This window comes from Nomia melanderi, unplaced genomic scaffold, assembly GCF_051020985.1.
Source record: "Nomia melanderi isolate GNS246 unplaced genomic scaffold, iyNomMela1 scaffold0014, whole genome shotgun sequence".
Lineage (NCBI taxonomy): Eukaryota > Metazoa > Arthropoda > Insecta > Hymenoptera > Halictidae > Nomia > Nomia melanderi.
This window is the reverse complement of record NW_027475130.1, coordinates 2957636-2958590: the sequence shown is the minus strand read 5'-3', so window position 1 is coordinate 2958590 and position 955 is coordinate 2957636.

Sequence of the window (955 nt, the reverse complement as noted above, 5' to 3'; positions counted from 1 at the left end):
ATATATATTGTATTTTCCCCTGACCCTGAGTATCCGGCCCCATGAGACGGTGGTTTTCTCGGCCCATGGTGGTCCGAGGTCGTTCCCGCTGCACAGATTCATGCGCCAGGGCCCCCTGCAAATAATTCACTATGATTTATTGCGCTATCTGTAATAGCACCCGAGATATCACCAGGTATATATTGTATTTTCCCCTGACCCTGAGTGTCCGGCCCCATGAGACGGTGGTTTTCTCGGCCCCTGGCGGTCCGAGGTCGTTCCCGCTGCACAGATTCATGCGCCAGGGCCTCTGCAGATAATTCACTTTGGTTTAGTGCGCTATTTGTAAGAGCAGCCGAGATATCACCAGATATATATTGAATTTTTCCCCGACCCTGAGTGTCCGGCGCCATGTGTTGGTGGATTTCTCGGCCCCTGGTGGTCCGAGGACGATCCCGCTGCACAAATTCATGCACCAGGGCCTCCTACAGACAATGCACTTTTATTTTTTGCGCTATCTGTAATAGCACCCGAGATATCACCAGATATATATTGGATTTTTCCCTGAACCTGAGTGTCCGACCCCATGAGACGGTAGTTCTCTCGGCCCCTGGTGTACCGAGGTCGTTCCCGTTGCACAGATTCATGCGCCAGGGCCTCCTGCAGATAATTCACTTTGGTTTATTGTTCTATCTCTAATAGCACCCGAGATATCACCAGATATATATTGGATTTTTCCCAGACCCTAACAGTCTGGCCCATGAAACTATGGTTTTCTCGGCCCCTGGTGGTCCGAGGTCGTTCTCGCTGCACAGATTCATGCGCCAGGGCCCCCTGCAGACAACGCACTTTGATTTATTGCGCTATCTGTAATAGCACCCCAGATATCACCAGATATATATTGGATTTTTCCCTGACCCTGACAGTCCGGCCCCATGAGACGGTGATTTTCTCGGCCCTTGGTGGTCCGAGGTCG